This window comes from Stegastes partitus, unplaced genomic scaffold (assembly GCF_000690725.1).
Source record: "Stegastes partitus isolate 25-593 unplaced genomic scaffold, Stegastes_partitus-1.0.2 Scaffold898, whole genome shotgun sequence".
Taxonomy (NCBI): domain Eukaryota; kingdom Metazoa; phylum Chordata; class Actinopteri; family Pomacentridae; genus Stegastes; species Stegastes partitus.
The window spans coordinates 163,365-174,515 of record NW_007578629.1 but is presented as its reverse complement, the minus strand read 5'-3'; the positions used below and the strand labels follow the sequence as shown (position 1 = coordinate 174,515).

Here is an 11,151-nt window from a genome sequence, read left to right as displayed (position 1 = left end):
CCTGGTAAAATTGCAGCGTCCGTATGTACAAGGCTAACTGAGACTTATGCTATGCTAATGCTGTAGCTGCAGCCAAATATGCACCTAATAAAATAATACTGACTTGAAGTGAATGAATTCTTATTCTATTCTATTAATTGACCATATTTTGCAGATATTTGTTTTCACTTTGACATGAAAGAGTCTTTTTAAGTAAATTCTTGTCATTAAAAAAAAAGAAGCTATGATTCAGTGTTCAAACGCGAGAACTTCCACGGGGTTGAATACTTCTTAAAGACCATGTACATCCATGCATATGCACGTATTGTGTTGCTCAGATACATTTCTATGAGAAAAATCAATAACATGTAAGCCTATTATCTTAACATATTTCGTCAACAACTGATTACCTCTGGGCTGTACAGTACAGCAGCTCTCTAATGGTATACATGACACCAGGAAGGAACTTGTCGTAAACAGGGGTGGCATTGCATGCATTGACATGCCCACACACACCGATTATTCAAAAATATGCAGTCCCTCATGTCACGCATGTAATCTCATTCATGCCTTCACACTCACAGTCTCACCCACCCACACAAACACACAGAATACACTGTGGAGCTCCACTTTTTCCTTCTGTCCACTGGTCTGCAAGTCTTCCAGCGTGACATGCACATCTGGATCATCGTGCAAAAGCTGTCAGCTGCCTGGCTGCTTGTTTATCTTCATCGACCCGACGCTGTCAGCAGAAACCAGAGACTCTCGCAGCTACATTTGTACTACAGACAAATCTTTCATCTCAACCTCACACTCACCTCTCCTCCTCTCACCGCCGCCTCATCCGAGCAGGATTCACACCTCCCACATGCTTTATCTCGTCTCATCCTTCCCGTCGTCCCTTCTTCCTTCCTTCCCTCTCATCTTCACCTCCTTCCTTCCCTCTCTTCTCTCCGGCAGAGCAGTCGGTGCAGACCTGTCCGACCAGCACAGCCAGCCTCCCCCCCCTTCCCTCCCCGGCAGCACAGCTCGCCGCTCAGCCAATTAGCACGCTCACATCACCTAACCCCGCCCCCTTCTGCCTTCCCTCTGCCTTCCACATACATGCTGAGTCAGTGTGGAGCGAAGAGCCCGGGCCATGGGAGGTGCTGGAAGGAGGGGAACGTGCAAGACGACAAGCCGAGAGGGGCGTGAAGCGTTGCAGAGGCAGCTTCTCCGCTCCATGTGGGCTTCGGTTTGAAAATGAAAGCGGCAGATGTGACGGGAGGAAAACGGGGGCATGTGTTCGGTATCAGGCATGTGTGAAGCCCTCCTCCAGAACAACTCAGTGGTACATTAAAAGAGGGGGAATTGAAATCCAGCTGGGCTTTACACTTTACAAAAGACGAGGATAACACTATTTCACACGATATGAACGTGTAACTGAGGAGGGTCCCACATCATGATGCTGCCACCACCATGCTTCACATCATTACATAAATTCAGCTGGTGTAGGACTACGTGATATAACATTAAATAAACGGAGATGTGGTCTTGTTTCTTAGTATAATCTTCACATATGACAACATACATGGACAGAACACTAAACTGTTCAAATCACTAAAAGAAGACGTTTTGTTTTGGGGCGAGTAAATTAATAGAACTTCAAGCTGCACAAACACTGAAAATGTTTATCTATTGCTTGATTAAATGTCATTTTCTGTTTGGTCTCCAAGTGCAGACCAAGTAGATAAATAAAGCTTTAAATTGTGAGTGCACTGCAAAGCACAGACAATACACAGAAATTAGACGGTGGTTGTTTGCAAACACTTCAATGTTTTCATGTCTATCTTCATGAGCTTTTTAGTGCCACCATGTTTAAGCTGAGAAGTGTTTTTTTCTATATCAACGGCTTCAACTGGCCAATCTGGACTCAAAATAAACTTATAGACAATTAAAGGATCAGCTACAAAAGGCATTAAAAGTACTAATATGCAAAGTAGTTCAGAGTGAATCAGTTTGATTGATGCATCAACGTGTAAGAAACGTTCTAATGTAGCTTCGGAAGGTGGAGCAAGTTTTAAAAGAGCCCATAATGTGCAGATTTATAGGTTATTATGAAAGAATAAATGACTGTTTGTTAAATACTGATTTTTAATGTGGCCTGCTTGTTTCACATGTAAATTAATCATTTTTCTTGTGAATTTACTAGAAATAACCTAGAAATTAATAAAACCGGTTAAATCTGTGAAATTCCAGTTAAAAAATTATTTACCAAATTTCAGTCTTTAATATACACAATTTTTCTCTCAGGTAAAAAAAATAATATATATATATGCAATATGTAATTTTAAGGTCACATACTTACTATTTGTAAAAATACAGATTTTTTTGATGTGGACATTATGTACAGCCTGTTTTTGTGCAAAACTAGTAAAAAAAAAAAAAAAAACCTGTTTTTTAAAATGTTTTGGAATTTTACTAGTTATTTAATTAAATATATAATACATTACACACACACACACACACATATTTATGCAATGTGTAATTTTAAGGTCACATACTTACTATTTGTAAAAATACAGATTTTTTTAATGTGGACATTATGTACAGCCCGTTTTTGTGCAAAACTTGTAAAAAGAAAATTAAAAATGTTTTGGAATTTTACTAGTTATTTAATTTAATTTAACAAAACAGGTAAAATCTATAAAATTCCAGCTTTATTCTTTTTTTTTAAAAAACATTTTTCAGTCTTTAATATATATTTTTTCTTTCAAATAACAAAGTATCTGTAAAATAATTACTTCATTTTTATTTTATGTATTTTATACTGATAAAATGTGTAATTTTAAGGTCACACACGATAAAAGAAATAATTTACTGTTTGTAAAAATACAGATTTTTTTATCTGGACATGATGTACAGTTCTGGCCTGTTTTTGAAAGAAACTAGTACATTTTTTTATTTATTTTTATTTTTACATTTCTGTAATTTTACTAGTTATTTTTATAGCTTAACAAAGCAGGGGAATCTGTGTAAACAACGGTAAATTCTTCTTCAAAAAAAAATCCCAGCTGAAAACTGTTATTGATCTGCACAGTAACCAGACAGTAGCTGCTAAATAAAAGTTCCTCTGAGATGGAGTCAAGCAGAAAAACAGTGTGAGTACCTCAAAACTATACAGTATGTGAGTTATTCTACTTCTTGAGCTCTCAGACCTTCAGGGAAATCTGGACACGGTTCACTCAGTTTGACTTTTCTGCACAAAACCACAAGAAACAACAGCGACCGATCACTAGATCTCATCACTACATGACACGACACGTCCAGCAATCGCTTGTGTGTGACACTCAGCCGTCTACGTACTTTTGGCCGCGTTGTGTAACGTCTATATTTGGAGCGTGGCAGGATCACAGGGTTTGTTTTGCTCTGCGTTATTCTGTGGCAGTTTTTAAATAATTCAGCGGCGCATATATGGAACAGTGACGTACCGATGCTGTGGGATGGCGACGCTGCACGGCGGACATCTCATTTTAAAAGTTGCATTAAGGGAAAATGTGTGAGATCCAGCTGCTGCTTACATATATGCTCTAGTAGGGTCAGAACACAATAAAGACAAAGAGGAAGCAGATAAAAGCTCGCTCTGCTGAAATATTTAAAAGATGCATGAACAGCGCTTTCATTCACTTGGTCTCCCCATATAAACATCTTTCACTCAAACATCTAAACACTGATTTATTCAATTTATGGTGTCTGAGGATATTCTCGTCACCACCTCGACACCTACAGGAAGAACATATTCACATCTACAGGACAAATTTTGCATAAATGCTGCGCAAAATTCTTTCAAAAAACCGAATTTGTTGATGCTGTACAGTAAAAACAGCCGCGTTAACGTGATTTCCTCTTTTCCAGCCACTTCACTCGTTAGAAGGCTTTCCGTGCTGCTCTGATTTGTTTCTACACCTTGTCAGGGGGTTTCATTCATGCACGGCACTTATGCAGTTTGCAGCGATGGCAGTGGCAGATTTACCACTCAGAACTAATTTGGGAACCAGTGGGTGCTTGATTTCAGACAGAGTGGATAAAAACAGGCCTCTCGTCTTGAGACGTCGGTTGATTGGTTGCTTTAAACTTTCATGCCAACTACATACAGTACATACCACAGCTGCTCTTACAAAGCACACACACTTGCATGCAGTATAAAAACTGGGACATAGTACTCCATCATAATTTTGCACTGTAAGCTTTGGCTAGCTTGCTCACATATCCGTCATAGTCTGCGGTGCAAAGTGAGCTGCCATCTTTCTTCGGGGTCTCAGCAGCTTTTCTTTTTTGTTTTTTTTTTACTTGCACAAGACATCGGGGTGTATGTTTTGCCAATAAAACTGATGTAGTAGGCCGTTTTCTTGGATGCTACATACTACTAGTATGGTAATCTCAGTGCTGGAACAGGCTGTATTCATAGTACTACTATGAAGAACACTTTTCCACAGCAGCTGATTGAACTTTGGCTGCTGTACAAACATAAAGTGAGTTTTCTTTGCTGAAACCAGTGATCTTTACATTTCTACTTTTAACGCTCTCCAACTGAGCTACTTCGGCTCTGGAGAGATTCTCTACCACAGCGGTCCCCAACCACTGGGCCGTGGACCAGTACCGGGCCACACAGAAAGAATAAAAACACTTTATTATTTTTTCTTTCTTTCTTTCTTTCTTTCTTTCTTTCTTTCTTTCTTTCTTTCTTTCTTTCTTTATGATTATGATGATGATGATGATGATGATGATAATTATTATTATAAGTTCCGGCAGAGTCTGCAGGGTGTTTTATTTTGAAAAATTACTTGCTCCTCTTCCTGCCACTTCCTTCTGTGCTTGTTTCCCGACTTGAGACAGAAAAAAAAGTAAAAACATTTTATTCAAAGGAATTTTGGGGACCGGTGCTCGACCACATCGGTGTCAAACTCTGGTCCGTGGGCCAAATCTGGTCCACAGTGTAATTATATGCCTGCTTTTATGTAGCGCATGCACTGCTAAAACTACACATCCCAGAATGCTCTGCAAGCGCATTAATAAAGACCTGCAAGCATCCCCTGCCCTTCTGTTGACATTCATGAGCAACCTCATGCTACCAGTCACCCCTCACAAAAAAGGGCCAAACGAAGGAGCTTGTTCTCATGTTTTCATTATATTAAGCTTTGCTTGTTCCAGATTCAATGTTTAAGCAAAACTTCATGTAACAGCCATTTACTCATGTGTTTGTTTATTAATTTCTTTTCATTGCTACACATGCTTGTACCGCGGGCAGCACTGGCAGCTTCCGGTGGACGTGTGTTTTACTGCCAGGCCAGGTGTACATGAATGACGCAAAAAGCTTTTTGACCGCAATGTAGAGACGCGATGTAGAGATGTAGAGGTAACTGCAAATGGGAGTAGTGGGTATTAATAGTCTACCTAATTGTCATATTTTGCTTATTTGTTGGAAACAATAAAGAATCAAACCAACTGGAAATATCTGGACATGTGTGAGACAAGCCTGGCGTGCACATCATGCACCGACAGGAAGTAACAGTGGAAAGCCACTGACACACAAGTTTGTCTCCACATGTTGAAGTTTATCATTGCATATGTGGAGAGAAAGGACAACATGCACAAACGAAACAAACGCAAAGGTGCCTGAACACTGCAGTTCCTTAAATGGCCACTTGGTGCCTCCAAAAGTGAGTTCATCCCTGTGAGTCCTCACGTTAAAACCCCAAACTTTACAGCGAAACTAAACATGTTTACAACCTGGTTTGAAGCCAGTTTCTGGCTGCATTTCCAGTTAAATTGATTTCTTTAGGTTTCTGCAAATGTATGTGATTCCTGGTCAGAGCCGACACACAGCAGGAGATTGTAGCAGTGACCAGTAACTGGTAGCTATGCTGTAAGAAATTCACAGTTTTGAACTATAATTTTTTGAACAATTTTCCATGTTTTTTTAAAATACAGATACTTACTTTACTTATCCCCATCTTCCCTAGTGGGAAATAGGATAGTATCTCTAAAAAGATTCACTTACATTTTAAATCTTAAACAATCTTCAAGAAATATTTAATTTACAAAACCTGACCATATAATTACACTATTTTTTCCCTACTGTTTAAATAATAATGATTTTACAGATAGATATTTATTGTTATTTGAAAGAAAAAAAATATGCATATTAAAGATGAAAAATTCTAAATAATTTTTAAATGGTTATTTTGCAGATTTCCACCATTTTCAAAAATTCTAGATAATATCTAATAAATTACTAGTAGAATTTATTAAATGTAATCTTATGTATAATTTTCAAAAAAAATTTCTAGTACAACTTTTTTTCTTAGAATGTTTATATTTGTATAGGAGCATATTTGTGTTTAGACTTTCTCAAAAGTCTTTTGCTATTACATTTTTTCCTGAAAGCCGAGACGTCCAACTGTAATCTCGTTGTGTGTATGGAGGCGTAAAAAGGATCTGATTCTGATTCCAATTTTCATTTAAGTGATGATTGTAAAACTATTTAGTTTTACAATAACTTATTTAATAACTTATTTAAGGCCAAAACTGTAAATAATGTCAAATTAAATCAAAAATCTGTTGTTGTTTTTTTTTAGTAATTTACACCATCTGTAGCTTCCACCCTGTCCTGCCTGTCAACACCACTAACTATCATTTTTATTGTTGATTATTTGAGAAAATTGATTATTTGCTCAATTAATCGAGTAGCTGTGGCTATAAAACAATTAATAAATTAATTCAGTGTTTCCCAAAGTCCAGGATGACAAATGTCTTGTTTTGTCCACAACCCAAAGATATTCAGTTTACTGTCAGAGTAGGAAAAAAATGAAAATATTCACATTTAAGAAGCTGCGATCAGAGAATTGATATTTAAACGATCAGAATAGTTGGTGACTTAACGCTTGAAACTTTCCTTTTTTGAATAAATAAAAAAAAGACATTTCAACTGAATTTAGTTTTTGCTTTGGCACCAAGATTTTTATTTTAGCAGCAAACGCTTACAGGTTCTAAATATTCCAATATTTTACATCAATGTCAGCCCTAACAAACATATATTGGTTGAGCCTCGTTAATTTAACCTGTTGCAGACTCTCTTTGGTTGTACTTTTATGGATTTTTCAGTTTGTAATAGATGTCAAATTGCAGCGCAAAGGGACTTAGAAAAGAGTTTTGTAATTCTGACACCAGCTCATTCATGCAGCACTGCGCTGCTTGTTCAGAGACCATTAATGTGACTTCATGCAGCTCAGCTTGAAGTGACTCAGAAACGTTACCAGGTTTTGGCCTCATAAGATTTCCCACTTTTACTGCTGATTCAGCCGTGATGCGGTCAGATTAAACGGTGAGGTGTGCACGTCTGAAAGGGGCTTATGTGATCATCCTCCTTAAATAAACGCTTCCTGAATGAATTAACATCACACACCGCCAATGAGCCGCAGAGTGAATGTATTAGGAGTGAAGGTCAAGGAGAGCGAGAGGAGCCACGTAAACAAGCATGCAGACAGATGGACATCGGAGGTAGAAGGTCAAACTGACATCAACAGCCTCATGCACAGACTGTTATTAACATATCTATCATAAGGGAAAACACACCAACACTGAAGGATGGTGTGCTGCCATCTTATTCCTCTGCGTCACCGTGACAACGTCCCGCTGCCACACCGATGAGTATCACTCCTCAGCTAAAAGTAGTCCCCCAAAAATGTGCTGTTTACTGTTTGATTTGTTGTAAACTGCAGGTGTTTGAGGCAATTAAAGGGGATTTATTAATGAAAGGACAGTGCTTGTTTTAATTTGTTTGGCTGACAGCCTATTAGTTTGTAAAATTACTTAGTTCTGACCATAGACTGTATAAAAGATGGACGTAGCTACCGTGACGTCACCCGTTGGTTTCTGCACTGAGAAAATGAAGCCAGGGTTTTTCTACTTCCTGGTTGACATCTTGGATTTTTGGAGCCAGTGATACAAAAATCGTCGGAGGGGGGCGGAGCCATAGGAGCAGCGACTGGTCAGACAGATTGAGAGGCGGGCCCTCTCTGCCCGCCCACATTTACCGCCTTCTGCTCGCTTCATCTGTATGGTCGCTGCCGACTGTCAATCAAGCCAGCCACGCCCCTTGTCCCGCAAAATGTTGACGATTTTTTAAAAATTCAGTATTGATTTATTTTCAGATTGGCCACCTGATCTCTGGATTTGACCATGAAAACTAATAAGAAAAAAATCCTGAGCTGTAGGAATGCAGTATTTCATGATCTGTGATCACTTCTTTTCCAATTCAAGTCTATGGGAGCCAGGGCTTTTTGGAGCCAGCAGCTAGTGGACGTAGTGATATTGCAGGTTTTTGACACTTGCGGCTTCTTTGGCTTCATTTTTCAGTGCCGGTTGCTACGTCCATCTTTTATACAGTCTATGGTTCTGACAAATCTTTGGTGGAAATAATTAAGTGTGTTTTACATTTTCCACACAGTGACATTTTTTTTAATGCTGAAAAAAATCATTAAAGCTACAACTGATGAAATATTTAATTGTTTATTCTACAAAATCTGTCTGAAAACAACAATAACAAAATGCCTGTAACAAGTTCCAGAAGGTCAATACAACATTTTATGATCTTGACTGTCAACAATACAACAATAAGCAAACCCACAAACACACTCAGCAGACTAAATTATCAGGAAGAGATGTGCAAATACAACTATGTTCAGATCCGATGTGGGACAAAGTGGAGGAATCCAGCCTCCCAAAATGTTACTGAAAGAGGAATCGATCCTATGAGGTCAACATGAAGCAACGACACAAAGAGGAAGACGAGTAAACACCAAGCTGCCATCATTTCATTCACAGCATTTAACACAGACAGTTTGCACTCGTGCACCACGTGTCTCTGTCTGTAATGTCGACACATAAAAACACAGATTTACACTCAGTGGTAAACTGTGTCCTTCACAAAAAAACTGCCCTCAAGCCTCATAAACACGACAGTCCCTCAAATCAAAGTCCTGCTGAGTAGAAAACTTTCTAAACGTACGAGGACACACACAGTCTCTGCAGCCTCCTTCATGGTATCAGCTGATGTTACCTCAACAAATGTTTCTCCAGTGTGGGTTCTATAGTATTAAGCTCTTCTTATCACACGGATGTTTCTTCAAGAGTTCAACTTTCTGATCAGTTTGTGGCTGATTTGATGCTACAACAAGAGTGTAAAATGTATTTATTAGTGTGTTTTCCATTGTTGTGTTTCACTTATAAGTCACAAATAAGTCATTGAAAATGGTCTAAAGTTGAGATCATCGAATGAAATTAAACACTTCATCCATCTTTATAAACACCTTTTCTGCACCAAACTGGAAACATAACTTTTCTTTACAGGACTTGTTTTGCGTACAGAGTTTAGACATTGGAAGCCAGTTGGTCGACTGATTTCATCAACAGAAGAATATCTTTTCAGCGATTTTGATAATTAGATACAAATTTCAAGGAAAAATGCCAAAAGTTCCGAAGTTCCTTTTCTCTGAATGTTTCATTGGATTAAAACAAAGTGTTGTCCTTTGATTATTTCTAATGAAGGAGGAACAAAAATGGAATAAAACAGTCAAAACGGAGGAGAAAATTGATAAAAAACAGTCCTAAATGGGGAGAAAAGTGTATCGAAGTGGCCATAAATGAGGAGAAAACTGAGCCAAATTGCAACAAACGAGGAGAAAAACGTTAAAAAACAGCCACAATTTTTCTTAAAAAAAGGACAAAAACAGCCACAAATGAGGAGAAACTGGACACGACGGCCACAAACAAGGAGAAAACAGCCACAGATAAGGAAGCTAGACAAAACAGCGTCCATCAAAGAGAAAATGAGCAAAAACAGCCACAAAAAAGGAGAAAATCAGAGCAAAAGGGCACAAATGTTAAAAAAAAGGACAAAAAAAGGCACATATAAGGAGAAAGTCAGCCAGAAACAAGAAGAAAAGTGAACGAAAACACCAGTTTGTTTGTGGATGGACCACAAACACACACAAATGAATAAAAAACAGGAAAAAAAACAGCCGAAACAAGGAGAAAACCAGATCAAACGGCCACAATGAGGAGAAAAAAAGGCGACAAGTCAGAGGAAACCCAAACAAAACAACCACAAATGAGGAGACATGAGATCAAAACAGCCACAATTAAAGAGAAAACTGGACCACATCAAGAAAAAATGGCCACTAATGAGGAGACAAGTGGACAAAAGCAGCCCCCGATAGCTGGACAGACATGTCTTCTATGTGTTGACCTCCGGTTCTCCCTTGAAGCAGCTCGTTTGTCTCCATAAAGCCGCGGCTGAAACGTCAGCACAGTCAACTCGCAGTTTCCTCCGGCGTCGAGCATCACGTCTGGCTCCGACTAACAATATCAGCTAATCCTCTGAGAAGACGACAAACTCGCAGCTAAAGCAGCTTATATTTACTCGCATTAACACCTCGGAGAGTTTGGAGACATTTGGAGCTGACGTACCTCTGACGGAGGACTCATCGGCGCCTTTATTCCTCCTCGGAGTCTGAACAAAGTCGGTCGCTCAGGTTTGTTTGGAGTGCTGGAGGTGAAACAGGTGAATGTGACAGGCAGCCATCAGCGGCAGCAGCAGCAGCATCTCTCTGCAGACTGCACCAAGATCCACCTCGCCAGCTTTCAGCTTCCAGCAGCGTCAGCAGTCCGCAGGCAGATGCGGAGGAGAGTTTGTGAACAGCTTTCAGCGACGCCTGCATGGAGGCAACAACTCCCCGCTTCTATTCCAGACAAATAAAGTTAAGGACAATCGAATTAAGGAGATTGCGTTGATTGGCTCCGCCGGTGAACTTGAGAGTCCTGCAGGGACGAACAATGGAACTCATTGATCGATGGGGTTTTAAAAATAAACTCCTCGGTGAGACGAGAGCGGGATCAACACTGGATGTCCTTCACTCTCAGCTGCCTTTTAGCGCTCGTGTAAGGTCAGGCGTACACACAGGCCGACGTTCTGATTAGTTTTAAAACGCTTACGCTCGATTAATGGACCCGTCACAGGATTTACTGGTTGCAGACAGAAATCGGCCACAAACGAGGAGAAAACCAGACAAAACCAAGGACAAACGAGGAGAAAACTGGACGAAAAATAGCCACAAATGAGGAGAAAAACAT

General features: G+C 39.4%; 1 protein-coding gene across 1 annotated transcript in view; it reads right to left on the bottom strand.

The window, feature by feature from the left end:
* Positions 1-896, bottom strand: part of LOC103366023 (uncharacterized) — a 19,464-nt gene extending 18,568 nt beyond the window's left edge. Inside the window, exon 1 of the mRNA XM_008293633.1 lies at positions 798-896. The gene's annotated coding sequence lies outside the window, so the exon portion shown is untranslated. The remainder of the gene's footprint in view (positions 1-797) is intronic.
* Positions 897-11,151: the final 10,255 nt, after the last annotated feature.